The sequence below is a fragment of the Rhinoraja longicauda genome, chromosome 15, assembly GCF_053455715.1.
Source record: "Rhinoraja longicauda isolate Sanriku21f chromosome 15, sRhiLon1.1, whole genome shotgun sequence".
Classification (NCBI taxonomy): Eukaryota; Metazoa; Chordata; class Chondrichthyes; order Rajiformes; family Arhynchobatidae; genus Rhinoraja; species Rhinoraja longicauda.
This window is the reverse complement of record NC_135967.1, coordinates 37,733,807-37,749,529: the sequence shown is the minus strand read 5'-3', so window position 1 is coordinate 37,749,529 and position 15,723 is coordinate 37,733,807. Positions and strand designations below refer to the sequence as shown.

Below are 15,723 nucleotides of genomic sequence, written 5' to 3'. Positions count from 1 at the left end.
TAATGCCCATAATCTGTTTAATTTTTGGAAGAATATTCAAAAGGTGACTCCTTTTTAAGTATGGACCCCTAGTTTAAGGTTGTTCTACAAGAGAAAAACGTCACAATTTCCCTGTCTTGATCACTCCGGATATGTTTAAATCAAGACCCTTCACACATTTATTGGATACCAGTCTAGACTGTGCAAACTTCCTTATAAACTGTCCCCCATTCCTTATTAGTTTCTAGACAAGTTTAACAGGTAAACTGCCACCTCAATACCTTGTAAATGTCACATTTGAAGCTCTTGTTCTTATAAGTGCTTTGCGAGCAGCAAATGGTATGGAGCAATTTCCATAGCTACATCTAAATAATAATGGTAAGAGGGTGTGGTGATTACAACAGGAAGAACACACTCGGAATTTCATTTGTGCATTTATAAGAGTTGCTTTCGTCACATGAGCATCTTTGTTGGTCTGGATTTTCCAGTTTGTGAGTAGTCGCTTGTGATTATTCCTGCTTTAGGTCATAAAGACGTACAGATATGTAGGTTAATTGGCTGGGTAAATGTAAAAATTGTCCCTAATGGGTGTAGGATAGTGTTAATGTACGGGGATCACTGGGCGGCACGGACTTGGAGGGCCGAAAAGGCCTGTTTCCGGCTGTAGATATATGATATGATATGATATGATAAAGAATAGGAGTAGAATTAGGCCATTCAATCATGGCTGATATATCTCTCCCTGCTAACCCCATTCTCCTGCCTTCTCCCCATAACCTGACACCTGTACAAATCAAGAATTTACTGGATCTATCTCCGCCTTAAAAATATCCACACCCTTCTGTGGCAAAGAATTCCACAGATTCACCACACTCCTCATCTCCTTCCTAAAAGAACGTCCTTTAACTCTGACTCAAGTCCAGTCACCTTTATTTGTCACATAAGATGTGCAGTGAAATGAAAGTGGCAACGCCTGCGGATTGTGCTAAAACTACAAAACAGAATAGAAAAAAAAAATTTAACACAAAAAATAAATTAATACAGTAATTTAAATTAGTCCCTGGTGATATGAGAGTTAACAGTCCTGATGGCCTGTGGGAAGAAACCGTCTCATCCTCTCTGTTTTCACAGCGTGACAGCGGAGGCGTTTGCCTGACCGCAGCAGCTGGAACAGTCCGTTGCTGGGGTGGTAGGGGTCCCCCATAATGTTGCTGGCTCTGGATCTGCACCTCCTGATGTATAGGTCCTGCAGGGGGGCGAGTGTAGTTCCCATAGTGCGTTCAGCCGAACGCACTACTCTCTGCAGAGCCTTCCTGTCCTGGGCAGAGCTATTCCCAAACCAGCTTGTGATGTTTCCGAACAATATGCTTTCTACAGCCCCAGAGTAGAAGCACTGAAAGATCCTCAGAGAGACTCTGAATTTCCTCAACTGTCTGAGGTGGTAAAGGCGCTGCCTTGCCTTACTCACCGGTGCGGCAATGTGTGTTGTCCATGTCAGATCCTCTGTGATGTGGACTCCCAGGTATTTAAAGCTGCTCACCCTATCCGCAGTAATCCCATTTATCTCCAGTGGCGTGTACGTCCTCGGATGTTGAGCCCTTCTAAAGTCTACAATCAGCTCCTTAGTTTTTGTGACATTCAAGAGGAGGCTGTTGTCCTGACACCAGAGTGCCAGTTCAGCCACCTCCTCCCGGTAGAGTCTATGGCCTCTAGTCCTAGATTCTCCCACTAGTGGAAACATCCTCTCCACATCCGCTCTATTCAAGCTTTTCACTATTCTGTATGTTTAAATGAGGTCCCCCCTCATTCTTCTAAACTCCAGCGAGTACAGGCCCATTGCCGATAAACGCTCATCATAGGTTTACCTACTAATTCCTGGAATCATTCTTGTAAACCTCCTCTGGACCCTCTCCAGAGCCAGCACATCCTTCCTCAGATATGGTGCCCAAAATTGTTCACAATATTCCAAATGCGGCCTTACCAGCGCCTTATAGACCTCAAAATTACATCCCTGTTTTTGTATACAAGCCTTCTTGAAATAAATGCTAGTTAGCTTTCTTTACTACCGATTCGACTTGCAGATTAACTTTTTGGGAATCTTGCACCTGAACTCCCACCTCCGATTTCTGGATTTTCACCCCATTTAGAAAATAGTCTACACCTTTATTCCTACTACCAAAATGCATGACTCCACACTTTGCTGCACTATATTCCACCGGCCACTTCTCTGCCCACTCTCCCAGCCTGTCCAAGTCCTCCTGCAGAGTCCCTGCTTTCTCTACACTACCTGCCCCTCCACGTATTTTTGTATAATCCGCAAACTTTGTCACAAAGCCTTCAATGCACTCATCCAAATCATTAATATACAACGTGAAGAGTAGCGGCCCCAGCACCGACTCTTGCGGAACTCCACTAGTCAGTGGCAGCCAACCAGAAAAAGCCCCCTTTATTGCCACTCTTTGTCTTCTGCCATCTTTTGCTATCCATGCTGGCATCTGCCCTTTGATACAGTATGCTCTCATCTTCCTAAGCAGCCTAACGTATGGCACCATATCAAAGGCTTTCTGAAAATCTAAGTAAAAAAACATCTATTTGTCTCTCTAACTCTCCTTTTTCTGTCCTGCTATTCACTTCTTCAAAGAATTCCAGCAAATTTATCAAGCAAGACCTCCCCTTCACAAAGCCATGCTGGCTTCGGTCTATTTTATCCTGAACTTCTAAGTACTCCGTAACCTCATTTCGTTAGAATAGACGCTAAAATCTTACCAACCACTGAAATCAAACTAACTGGCCTGTAGTTCCCACTATTCTGCCTTGCTCCCTTTTTGTGCAGCGGGGTAATATTGGCAATTTCCCAATCATCTGGGATCACTCCTGACTCTAGTGATTCCTGAAATATCACTGTCAATGCCTCCACAATTTCTGCAGCCACCTCTTTAAGAACCCTAGGGTGCAGCTCATTTGGCCCAGGTGAGTTATCCAAATTCAGGTCTTTCAGCTTCCCAATCACCTTCTCCCTTGTAATAGCCACTCTAACCCCTTGATTCTCTTGAATTTCAGGCACATCACTGGTGTCTTCCACTGTGAAGACTGATGCAAATAAGTTAGTCAACTGCTCTGCCATTTCATTATTCCCCATTATCACTTCTCTTGCATCATTCTCCAGTGGTCTAACGTCCACTCTAGCCTCTTTCATGCTCTTTATATAACTTTTGCTATCCTCTTTTACAGTATATTATTGGCTAGCTTACCTTCGTATTTCATCGAAGGTAGACATAATGCTGGAGTAACTCAGCGGGTTAGGCAGCAACTCAGGAGAGAAGGAAAGGGTGACATTTCGGGTCAAGACCCTTCTTCAGACTGATGTCAGGGGAGGGGGTGGGACAAAGATAGGATGTAGTAGGAGACAGGAAGACAGTGGGAGAACTGGGAAGGGGGCGGGGAACGAGAGGGACAGAGGAACTATCTGAAGTTAGAGAAGTCAATGTTCATATCGCTGGGGTGTAAACTGCCGAAACAAAATATGAGATGTTCCTAAAATTTGCGCTGGGCCTCACTATGACAATGGAGGAGACCCATGACAGAAGTCAGACTGGGAGTGGGAGGGTGAGTTGAAGTGCTGAGCCACCGGGAGATCAGGATGGTTAAGACAGACTGAGCGAAGGTGTTCAGCGAAATGATCGCCGAGTCTGCGTTTGGTCTCGCCGATGTAGAGAGGTTGACATCTGGAACTGCGGATACAATAGATAAGGTTGGAGGAGGTGCAGAGGAACCTCTGACTCACCTGTAAAGACTGTTTGGGTCCTTGGATGGAGTTGAGGGGGGAGGTAAAGGGACAGGTATTGCATCTCCAGCATTGCAGGGGAAGGTACCTGGGGAGGGGGTGGTTTGAGTGGGAACAGACAAGTGGACCAGGTAGTTACGGAGGGAACGGTCTTTGCGGAAAGCAGATAGTTCCTCTGTCCCTCTCTTCCCCTCCCCTTCCCAATTCTCCCACTGTCTTCCTGTCTCCAACTACATCCTATCTTTGTCCCGCCCCCTCCCGACATCAGTCTGAAGAAGGGTCTCGACCCGAAACGTCACCCATTCCTTCTCTCTTGAGATGCTGCCTGACCCGCTGAGTTACTCCAGCATTTTGTGTCTACCTTCGATTTAAACCAGCATCTGCAGTTATTTTCCTACACATCCTTCGTATTTCATCTGTTCTCCCCATATTGTCTTTTTAGTTATCCTCTGTTTTTTAAAAGCTTCTCAATCCTCTGGCTTCCCACTAATCTTTGCTATGTCATACGCCTTCTCTTTTAGTTTTATTCTGTCCTTGACTTCCCTTGTCAGCCACGGTCACCTCTTTCTCCCCCTAAAATCTTTCTTCCTCTTTGCAACAAAAAGATCCTGCATCTTCCAGATTATTCCCAGAAATTCCTGCCATTGTTGTTCCACCGTCATCCCTGCTAGGGTCCCCTTCCAGTCAATTTTGGCCAGCTCCTCCCTCATGCCTCGATAGACCCCTTTGCCCGGCTGTAATACCGACACATCCAATATCATCATCTCCCTCTCAAATTGCAAATTAAAACTTATCATATTGTCATTGACATTCAGGAGCAGCTTCTTCCCAACAACGATCAGGCTATTAAACACTACAACCTCCAACTAAGCTCCAAACTACGTAATTTGGGTGCTTTGTGTTTTTATTGTTTTTGTTTTTGCACTTTTATTGCTTGTTTTTTATTAATGTACTGAACACTTTTTGTTTACATATCTGTTGTGCCGCTGCAAGTAAGAATTTCATTGTTCCATTTTGGGACATATAACTATAAAAAAACTCTTGACTCTTGTGATTAATCTACTGCTACATTGATAGGCTCTTTTGCAGTGAGAGCCACAACAAAACCTACCACACATAAATATCATCCTTCTGGGTGCTGTGAGACGACAGAGATAGTTTCCACAAAATTGCTGAGAAACCATTGACAACTGATTAATGTGGACACAAAGAACTGTGGATGTTGGTTTATTAAAAAAAGACTCAAAGTGCTGGAGAACCTCAGTGGGTCAGGCAGCATCTCTAGATACGTGACATTTCAGGTTGGGATCCTTCTTCAGACAAATAGGAGTGGGGGAGAGAGCAGGAAGAGACAAAAGTGTGGATGGAACAAAGTAGCAAAAGATAGGTGGATAGAGCTGAGGCATGGTTAAATCATAAGCAGATGTAGACAATATAGGGTGGCGCAATGGTAGTTGCTGCCTTACAGCTCCAGAGACCCAGGTTCGATCCTGACGATGGGTGTTGTCTCTACGTTCTCCCCGTAACCGCGTGAGTTCGGGTGCTTTGGTTTCCTCCCACGCTGAAAACGCGTTTTAGGTTTGTAGGTTAATTGACTTCTGCAAAAATTGTAAATTGTCCCACGTGCTAGTGATCACTCGGTGGGCCAAAGGGCCTGTTTCCATGCTACATCTCTAAAATCTAAAGTGAATTCTAATTGTACTTGGCTGTTGAGCTTCTGGGCTGTTTTCCTCCTTGCAAGTGTTACTATCTATGTCTTCAGTAGATTTCCTTTACCTCTACGCAAATAGACCAAGTCTGCTCAGTGGTTTGAATATATTAGAAATGCTGGACTGATGTGAGATGACTGGACAGCTGCTCAGAAATATCTGAACGTGAAACCAGAGGGGAACAGCAACAGGTGGAGTCCCCAGGTAAATCGTCAGAATCTGCGCAGACCAACTGTCAGAACTATTCATGGGCATCTTTAATCTCTCCCTTTTGAACCCCCCCCCCCCAGCTTTAAGACAAGTATCATCCCGATGCTAAAGAAAAGCAAGGTAGCATGACTTATTGATGACCCTCCAGTGTCTATGACATCCAACATCATGAAGAGCGTCAAAAGGCTGGGTAGTGTGCACTTTAACTTCAGCCTTCCAGACAGCCTTGATCCACAGCAGTTTGCCTACCATCACAACAGATCCACAGCAGATGCCATCTCCCTAGTCTTGCACTCATCTTCGGGACATCTGGAGAACTATGGACCACTGCGTCAGTCTCCGATTTATTGACTATAAGTCCGCCTTCAATACTATCATCCCAACCAAACTCAACTCCAAACTAAGGGACTTCAAAATTTACGCTCCCTTTGCAAGTGGTTCCTCGACTTCTTGATATAATGACCACAATTAGTGAGGGTAGGCGATAAAACGTTGCCAGCGATAATTCTCAACCTCTGTGTCCTGCAAGGATGCATTCTCAGCCCCTTACTTTACTTCCTATACACACACTCGTGCGGCCAAATTCTGCTCTAACTCCTTTTACAAGTTTGCAGATGTCACCAATGTAGTCGACCAGACATCAAATAATGATAAGATGGATTAGAGGAAGGAGATAGAGAGCTTAGAACATGGCGTCAAAACAATATCCTTTCTATCAATCAAAGAGCTAGTTATTGACTTAAGGAAACATGGTGGTGGACATGTCCTAGTCAGCATCAATGGTGCCAGATCGAAGAAGATCGAGAGCTTCAAGTTCCTGGCGTGAATATCACCAACAAACTGTTCTGGACCAACCAAATTAAAGCTGCAGCCTAGCAAGCCACTACTTCCTCAATAGACAAAAGGCAGCTCCACCTGTCTCCAATGACTCTTATTAACTTTAACAAATGTGTAGAAAGAAGCAAGTAGGGTTCAGAGTTCATTAAAATAAATAAAGCTTCTGCTGATGATTCATAATATTGTCCATTTGGTATCAGAATAAATCTGCATTAAAGTTCAGATCAGAAGTCTACACCAAGCTTTTTCACCCATTCTCCAGACCAAATCATACACTTGTTTCTACTTGGCATCAATATGTTAACAATTTTTTCAACTGCCAGACAATGCTATACCATCAAATATCATATGCATAAAGAAATTCACTGGCTTTTCAAAGAATGGAGTGAAATTGGCATGGCATGAGAAAACCTAAGTAAAAATTTTAAAACTTCTCATCAAAAGATGGAATTAACACATAAAAAGAACAGAAATTTCAATAGAAGAAAAAATGTTCGTCTTATCCTCTTGGGTATTAATTTAATGAACATTCAGAATTTCAACCATGCATTCATATTTGTACAAACCCACTGTATGTTCTCAGGATATCCACGCTGATTTCATTTCACAAAGGTCAAGTAGTTGTCAAATTGGATATGTCGGAAATAGCTTCTCACCAAGCTTTGAGTGGTTACAATTCCTTTTGTATTTTGGACAGATTTAAACTAGGAGAAAAATGCCATCAACTGTACACAAAAAAAGTTTTCTTTTTCCTGTAATACCAGGTTTATGGAAAACAAACAATACAACTTCTATAATTCAATTTCAAAATGTCTTTGTGTCTTGCAGTTCGCCTAAATGTTGCCCTAATTCCCCCTTCATCGCCATCTTTCAAAGAGCTGATTTGATGCACGACTTTATTTTGTAATTCCCCCCAAACCAGAGGTGATTGATTGCTGATGAAAATTCCATTTCGAGCGGCCTCGTAAAGATGATTAAAGAGAGCAGCAGTTCCTTCCTAAAGGGTATACTTCTGGGTGGAGTGTCCTGCTTGTTCTTCGCCCTGATTAACACCAAGATAGGCGGCCAAATGTCACCCGTAAAGCACGAACACCACCACCTCAAAGCCCCCAACAAGGACGAACTAAATACACTTTCAGAGGCAAAGCGAATGGAGCGTACCCAGGGTATCCGAGTTCTCTGTTTGATCATGGTTAAACCGAAAGAAATTGGATTTTGGGCCGCTGTGGTGGAAACCTGGAGCAAACATTGTGACCAAGGCTGTTTTTTACAGTTCTGAAACCATAAAACCCTTTGAATCAATTGGTCTTGGAACAGAAGACCCATGGATCAAGACCAGAAAAGCTTTCAAGCATGTTTATGAAAACTACAAGGATGACTATGGCTGGTTCATTATGGTACAGTCATCTACATTTGCAATTATTGAAAATCTTAAATTTTTTTTGTTAAATAAAGATCCAGGAGAACCTTTCTATATTGGTCACACGGTCAAGTCGGGTAATTTGGACTATGTTGAGATTTCTTCAGGTGTGGTCCTAAGTGCAGAAACATTAAAGAGGCTGAATTTGGTTCTGGATGATCCTGTGAAATGTCCAGAAAAGGGGAATTTACTGTGGAAGATGTCTGAAGAAAAGGAACTTGCAGTATGTTTGAAATACACAGGAGTATTTGCTGAAAATGCAGAAGACAATGAAGAAAAAGAATTGTTCAACTCAAAAAATGTAAAAACCCTAATTGAGGAGGCAATGTCTAACCATCAAAAGGAAGTTGTGGAAGGATGTTGCTCTGATGTGGCCATTACTTTTCATGGAAGTTCTCCCAACCATATGCATGTTATGATGTATGGGATTTACAGACTGCGACCATATGGCCATTCCTTTAATGATGCACTAATTTTCATGCCACCTGCAGGTTCAATTAATGATTAAATTCCTCTTGCCAATTCATTCCAGAGTGTGAAGTATGACTAAAAGAATATAAGATACTTCTTTTGCTATTTTATGTGGTCTGAGTTTTGTAAAATCTCAAACAACTTTCTAAATGGAATGTGCCTTCAATGTTAATGAGTTTAACAATGAATTGTCTCACAAATTGGTTGTAAAATATTTTATGATTATTCTCAGCTTAAAGTTTCTGTCAATTATCGAGTTAGCAGGAAAATGTATTATTGAATAGCATGCTGGAAATCAGTAAAACATTTTGCTGAGCTTTTGAATGTTTTTGTAAACTGCTCTGAAAGACAATTATTTATTATTTTGAAAGGGGTTGCATTTTGAACTGGGTAACTTAATGAGGCACTGATATTTTTGATCTTGAGACTGTGGTAGAAGGGTTGAACTTTAAACAAAAACTATTAAACTTTTTACCTTTATGACATTTTTAGTCGCGCATATTTGTGGATTTCCAATTGTAATGCTAATTTGGATATTGTGCGATCTTGTGAAGCTTGGGAGTTGGATAATGTAACATTTTAATTTGATGTGAATGTCATCATTCCCATAAAATCAAATTGTAAGAACATTTCAAACCTCCTAATCTGCATTTTTGCTTGATTGACTGGAAATGATCTGTTCTTTGAATGGAAATTATTGCGATTTAAAAAGAAAAACTTTTGATGTTGAGACTAATGTTCATCCAGTCTTTCCATTCAGTGTAATTCATTTACCCGTAAATATTACCCTGGTATTGACCTTATAATGCACCGTCCACATATTACATAAAATAACCAAAGTCCTCAATGTACTGAGTGCAGTGTTGCAACCTTAGATTAATAACTCATTGAAACAATCTAGAAATAGTATCGATGACCACAAAACTGGCAGGGTTTTCTTTAAAGCTAAATGATGAAATAGAAGTGGATGGAACCTAATACAAGATCCACCATCCATTAAAAGCAGCAAATCTTGATACAATTAAGTCATTTGACCTTGCCAATTTCCACACTAACTTTGAGGAACAAATGTCTAAATTGGGAGAACTAGGGCACGAGTCAAGATGCAGGAAGGCAATCCAATTTCCCAAATCAGACCTAACAAGGAATGTGCCAGGTTGCATCATCACAATCCCTTGACAGATCCCTGTGGTTTCAGCAGGAGAGACAGCAGGCAGCGGCATTAACGCTCCCAAAACATTGTGTCCAATATTGTCTCTAGATCCCATGAAATCTATGGAAATAGGCCCTTCAGCCCAATTTGCCCATGACAATCAATATGCCCCATCTACACTAGTCCCACCTGCCTGCATTTGGCCTATCTCCCTCTAAACCTGTCCTATCCATGTGGCTGTCTAATTGTTTCTTAAACATTGCGATTGTACTTACCTCAACTACCTCCTCTGGCAGTTCGTTCCATACACCCACCACCCTTTGTGTGAAAAGGTTACCCCTCAGGTTCCTATTAGATCTTTCCCCCCTCACTTTCAACCTATGTCCTCTGGTTTTTAATTCCCTTACTATGGGCAAGAGGCTCTGTGTGCCTACCCAATCTATTCCTCTCATGATTTCGTACACTTCAATAAGGTCACCCCTCATCCTCCTGTGTTCCAATGAATAGAGTCCTAGGCAGCTCAACCTCTCCCTATAGCTTAGCCCTCGGGTCCTGGCAATATTCTCGTAAATCTTCAACATTTTGACAACATTTTTCCTATAACGGTGCGCAGAACTGAACACAATACACTAAATGCAGTCTCACCAACATCTTATATAACTGCAACATGAATTCCCAACATCTATACTATGTGGTGTAAAATTCTATTATTTGATAAAGGTGACTCCTTTTTAAGTATGGACCCCTAGTTTAAGGTTGTTCTACAAGAGAAAAACGTCACAATTTCCCTGTCTTGATCACTCCGGATATGTTTAAATCAAGACCCTTCACACATTTATTGGATACCAGTCTAGACTGTGCAAACTTCCTTATAAACTGTCCCCCATTCCTTATTAGTTTCTAGACAAGTTTAACAGGTAAACTGCCACCTCAATACCTTGTAAATGTCACATTTGAAGCTCTTGTTCTTATAAGTGCTTTGCGAGCAGCAAATGGTATGGAGCAATTTCCATAGCTACATCTAAATAATAATGGTAAGAGGGTGTGGTGATTACAACAGGAAGAACACACTCGGAATTTCATTTGTGCATTTATAAGAGTTGCTTTCGTCACATGAGCATCTTTGTTGGTCTGGATTTTCCAGTTTGTGAGTAGTCGCTTGTGATTATTCCTGCTTTAGGTCATAAAGACGTACAGATATGTAGGTTAATTGGCTGGGTAAATGTAAAAATTGTCCCTAATGGGTGTAGGATAGTGTTAATGTACGGGGATCACTGGGCGGCACGGACTTGGAGGGCCGAAAAGGCCTGTTTCCGGCTGTAGATATATGATATGATATGATATGATAAAGAATAGGAGTAGAATTAGGCCATTCAATCATGGCTGATATATCTCTCCCTGCTAACCCCATTCTCCTGCCTTCTCCCCATAACCTGACACCTGTACAAATCAAGAATTTACTGGATCTATCTCCGCCTTAAAAATATCCACACCCTTCTGTGGCAAAGAATTCCACAGATTCACCACACTCCTCATCTCCTTCCTAAAAGAACGTCCTTTAACTCTGACTCAAGTCCAGTCACCTTTATTTGTCACATAAGATGTGCAGTGAAATGAAAGTGGCAACGCCTGCGGATTGTGCTAAAACTACAAAACAGAATAGAAAAAAAAAATTTAACACAAAAAATAAATTAATACAGTAATTTAAATTAGTCCCTGGTGATATGAGAGTTAACAGTCCTGATGGCCTGTGGGAAGAAACCGTCTCATCCTCTCTGTTTTCACAGCGTGACAGCGGAGGCGTTTGCCTGACCGCAGCAGCTGGAACAGTCCGTTGCTGGGGTGGTAGGGGTCCCCCATAATGTTGCTGGCTCTGGATCTGCACCTCCTGATGTATAGGTCCTGCAGGGGGGCGAGTGTAGTTCCCATAGTGCGTTCAGCCGAACGCACTACTCTCTGCAGAGCCTTCCTGTCCTGGGCAGAGCTATTCCCAAACCAGCTTGTGATGTTTCCGAACAATATGCTTTCTACAGCCCCAGAGTAGAAGCACTGAAGGATCCTCAGAGAGACTCTGAATTTCCTCAACTGTCTGAGGTGGTAAAGGCGCTGCCTTGCCTTACTCACCGGTGCGGCAATGTGTGTTGTCCATGTCAGATCCTCTGTGATGTGGACTCCCAGGTATTTAAAGCTGCTCACCCTATCCGCAGTAATCCCATTTATCTCCAGTGGCGTGTACGTCCTCGGATGTTGAGCCCTTCTAAAGTCTACAATCAGCTCCTTAGTTTTTGTGACATTCAAGAGGAGGCTGTTGTCCTGACACCAGAGTGCCAGTTCAGCCACCTCCTCCCGGTAGAGTCTATGGCCTCTAGTCCTAGATTCTCCCACTAGTGGAAACATCCTCTCCACATCCGCTCTATTCAAGCTTTTCACTATTCTGTATGTTTAAATGAGGTCCCCCCTCATTCTTCTAAACTCCAGCGAGTACAGGCCCATTGCCGATAAACGCTCATCATAGGTTTACCTACTAATTCCTGGAATCATTCTTGTAAACCTCCTCTGGACCCTCTCCAGAGCCAGCACATCCTTCCTCAGATATGGTGCCCAAAATTGTTCACAATATTCCAAATGCGGCCTTACCAGCGCCTTATAGACCTCAAAATTACATCCCTGTTTTTGTATACAAGCCTTCTTGAAATAAATGCTAGTTAGCTTTCTTTACTACCGATTCGACTTGCAGATTAACTTTTTGGGAATCTTGCACCTGAACTCCCACCTCCGATTTCTGGATTTTCACCCCATTTAGAAAATAGTCTACACCTTTATTCCTACTACCAAAATGCATGACTCCACACTTTGCTGCACTATATTCCACCGGCCACTTCTCTGCCCACTCTCCCAGCCTGTCCAAGTCCTCCTGCAGAGTCCCTGCTTTCTCTACACTACCTGCCCCTCCACGTATTTTTGTATAATCCGCAAACTTTGTCACAAAGCCTTCAATGCACTCATCCAAATCATTAATATACAACGTGAAGAGTAGCGGCCCCAGCACCGACTCTTGCGGAACTCCACTAGTCAGTGGCAGCCAACCAGAAAAAGCCCCCTTTATTGCCACTCTTTGTCTTCTGCCATCTTTTGCTATCCATGCTGGCATCTGCCCTTTGATACAGTATGCTCTCATCTTCCTAAGCAGCCTAACGTATGGCACCATATCAAAGGCTTTCTGAAAATCTAAGTAAAAAAACATCTATTTGTCTCTCTAACTCTCCTTTTTCTGTCCTGCTATTCACTTCTTCAAAGAATTCCAGCAAATTTATCAAGCAAGACCTCCCCTTCACAAAGCCATGCTGGCTTCGGTCTATTTTATCCTGAACTTCTAAGTACTCCGTAACCTCATTTCGTTAGAATAGACGCTAAAATCTTACCAACCACTGAAATCAAACTAACTGGCCTGTAGTTCCCACTATTCTGCCTTGCTCCCTTTTTGTGCAGCGGGGTAATATTGGCAATTTCCCAATCATCTGGGATCACTCCTGACTCTAGTGATTCCTGAAATATCACTGTCAATGCCTCCACAATTTCTGCAGCCACCTCTTTAAGAACCCTAGGGTGCAGCTCATTTGGCCCAGGTGAGTTATCCAAATTCAGGTCTTTCAGCTTCCCAATCACCTTCTCCCTTGTAATAGCCACTCTAACCCCTTGATTCTCTTGAATTTCAGGCACATCACTGGTGTCTTCCACTGTGAAGACTGATGCAAATAAGTTAGTCAACTGCTCTGCCATTTCATTATTCCCCATTATCACTTCTCTTGCATCATTCTCCAGTGGTCTAACGTCCACTCTAGCCTCTTTCATGCTCTTTATATAACTTTTGCTATCCTCTTTTACAGTATATTATTGGCTAGCTTACCTTCGTATTTCATCGAAGGTAGACATAATGCTGGAGTAACTCAGCGGGTTAGGCAGCAACTCAGGAGAGAAGGAAAGGGTGACATTTCGGGTCAAGACCCTTCTTCAGACTGATGTCAGGGGAGGGGGTGGGACAAAGATAGGATGTAGTAGGAGACAGGAAGACAGTGGGAGAACTGGGAAGGGGGCGGGGAACGAGAGGGACAGAGGAACTATCTGAAGTTAGAGAAGTCAATGTTCATATCGCTGGGGTGTAAACTGCCGAAACAAAATATGAGATGTTCCTAAAATTTGCGCTGGGCCTCACTATGACAATGGAGGAGACCCATGACAGAAGTCAGACTGGGAGTGGGAGGGTGAGTTGAAGTGCTGAGCCACCGGGAGATCAGGATGGTTAAGGCAGACTGAGCGAAGGTGTTCAGCGAAATGATCGCCGAGTCTGCGTTTGGTCTCGCCGATGTAGAGAGGTTGACATCTGGAACTGCGGATACAATAGATAAGGTTGGAGGAGGTGCAGAGGAACCTCTGACTCACCTGTAAAGACTGTTTGGGTCCTTGGATGGAGTTGAGGGGGGAGGTAAAGGGACAGGTATTGCATCTCCAGCATTACAGGGGAAGGTACCTGGGGAGGGGGTGGTTTGAGTGGGAACAGACAAGTGGACCAGGTAGTTACGGAGAGAACGGTCTTTGCGGAAAGCAGATAGTTCCACTGTCCCTCTCTTCCCCTCCCCTTCCCAATTCTCCCACTGTCTTCCTGTCTCCAACTACATCCTATCTTTGTCCCGCCCCCTCCCGACATCAGTCTGAAGAAGGGTCTCGACCCGAAACGTCACCCATTCCTTCTCTCTTGAGATGCTGCCTGACCCGCTGAGTTACTCCAGCATTTTGTGTCTACCTTCGATTTAAACCAGCATCTGCAGTTATTTTCCTACACATCCTTCGTATTTCATCTGTTCTCCCCATATTGTCTTTTTAGTTATCCTCTGTTTTTTAAAAGCTTCTCAATCCTCTGGCTTCCCACTAATCTTTGCTATGTCATACGCCTTCTCTTTTAGTTTTATTCTGTCCTTGACTTCCCTTGTCAGCCACGGTCACCTCTTTCTCCCCCTAAAATCTTTCTTCCTCTTTGCAACAAAAAGATCCTGCATCTTCCAGATTATTCACAGAAATTCCTGCCATTGTTGTTCCACCGTCATCCCTGCTAGGGTCCCCTTCCAGTCAATTTTGGCCAGCTCCTCCCTCATGCCTCGATAGACCCCTTTGCCCGGCTGTAATACCGACACATCCAATATCATCATCTCCCTCTCAAATTGCAAATTAAAACTTATCATATTGTCATTGACATTCAGGAGCAGCTTCTTCCCAACAACGATCAGGCTATTAAACACTACAACCTCCAACTAAGCTCCAAACTACGTAATTTGGGTGCTTTGTGTTTTTATTGTTTTTGTTTTTGCACTTTTATTGCTTGTTTTTTATTAATGTACTGAACACTTTTTGTTTACATATCTGTTGTGCCGCTGCAAGTAAGAATTTCATTGTTCCATTTTGGGACATATAACTATAAAAAAACTCTTGACTCTTGTGATTAATCTACTGCTACATTGATAGGCTCTTTTGCAGTGAGAGCCACAACAAAACCTACCACACATAAATATCATCCTTCTGGGTGCTGTGAGACGACAGAGATAGTTTCCACAAAATTGCTGAGAAACCATTGACAACTGATTAATGTGGACACAAAGAACTGTGGATGTTGGTTTATTAAAAAAAGACTCAAAGTGCTGGAGAACCTCAGTGGGTCAGGCAGCATCTCTAGATACGTGACATTTCAGGTTGGGATCCTTCTTCAGACAAATAGGAGTGGGGGAGAGAGCAGGAAGAGACAAAAGTGTGGATGGAACAAAGTAGCAAAAGATAGGTGGATAGAGCTGAGGCATGGTTAAATCATAAGCAGATGTAGACAATATAGGGTGGCGCAATGGTAGTTGCTGCCTTACAGCTCCAGAGACCCAGGTTCGATCCTGACGATGGGTGTTGTCTCTACGTTCTCCCCGTAACCGCGTGAGTTCGGGTGCTTTGGTTTCCTCCCACGCTGAAAACGCGTTTTAGGTTTGTAGGTTAATTGACTTCTGCAAAAATTGTAAATTGTCCCACGTGCTAGTGATCACTCGGTGGGCCAAAGGGCCTGTTTCCATGCTACATCTCTAAAATCTAAAGTGAATTCTAATTGTACTTGGCTGTTGAGCTTCTG

At 43.0% G+C, this 15,723-nt stretch overlaps 1 pseudogene; it reads left to right on the top strand.

The window, feature by feature from the left end:
* Nucleotides 1–7,204: 7,204 nt before the first annotated feature.
* Nucleotides 7,205–9,028, top strand: LOC144600420 (C1GALT1-specific chaperone 1-like; annotated as a pseudogene).
* The last annotated feature ends 6,695 nt before the right edge of the window (nucleotides 9,029–15,723 follow it).